The following is a 1,331-nucleotide window of genomic DNA, read 5'->3' on the forward strand; positions in this document are numbered from 1 at the left end:
ATTTTCCTTTTTAGTAAAACGGGACCACAATAAACATTTTTAAACCAATACGAGGACCACAATGAACATTTTTAAACCAATATGAGGACTAAAACGAATTTTATTTGTACAAGTCATCAAATATTTGCCAGCTGGCAGCTCTGTCGTTAGCAGAATTAACGCCGTTAGCAAAAAGGACTAACTTGAACAGTTTTTACAAAAAGTAGGACCTTAATGAACTTTTTAAAAAAGGGAGGACCACTTTGAACAAACCCCCCCAAAAGAGGGACCAAAATAGGTATTAAACCTTACCTCAAGTACCAACTTATTTTGCCTTCGCTACCACTGATATTTCTATACCATGAGTTTGACAAAATATGTTTCCTTGGCCACGAAATTCTTCATAAATGGCATAATAATTGGTTCCACATCACTTTTAAGTTGAAAAAATGACGAGACATAAATTAGGCAGTCCAAAATGAGTGTCATCTTCCTAGTTGACCCGTTTGTGCAACACATTTGCCTAAAGTACCCACTTATTTTGTCTTTGATACCACTTCTGTTTCTGTAACATGAGTTTGACAGACTATGTTTCTTCGTCCACGAAATTGTTCATAAATGGCATAATAATTGGTTACACATCACTTTTAAGTTAAAAACATGACGAGACATAAATTAGGGAGTCCAAAATGAGTGTCATCTTCCTATTTGACCCGCCTGTGCAAAACCTTTGCTTATAGTACCCACTTATATTGTCTTTGATACCAGTGTTGTATCTACACCATGAGTTCGACAAAATATGCTTCTTTGGCAAAGAAATTGTTCATAAATGGCATAATAATTGTTTCCAAATAAATTTTAAGTTGAAAATTTATGAGAAGTAAATTAGGCAGTCCAAAATGAGTGACATCTTCGTAGTGGACCCGTCTGTGCGACACCTTTGCCTCAAGTACCCACTTATTTTTCCTTTGCTACCACTATTGTTTTTGCACCATGAGTTTGACAAAATATGATACCTTGGCCACGAAATTCTTCATAAATGGCATAATAATTGGTTCCACGTCAATTTTAAGTTGAAAACATGATGAGACATAAATTAGGCAGTCCAATATGAGTATCATCTTCCTAGTTGACCCGCATGTGCAAAACCTTTGCCTGAAGTACCAACTTATTTTGTCTTTGATACCATTGATCTATTTGCACCATGAGTTTGACAAAATATGCTTCCTTGGCCACGAAATTGCTCATAAAGGGCATAATAATTGGTTCCACATCACTTTTAAGTTCAAACACTGATGAGACATAAATTAGGAAGTCCAAAATGAGTGTCATCTTCTTACTTGACCCGCATG

This window comes from Vigna radiata, chromosome 7 (genome assembly GCF_000741045.1).
Source record: "Vigna radiata var. radiata cultivar VC1973A chromosome 7, Vradiata_ver6, whole genome shotgun sequence".
NCBI lineage: Eukaryota > Viridiplantae > Streptophyta > Magnoliopsida > Fabales > Fabaceae > Vigna > Vigna radiata.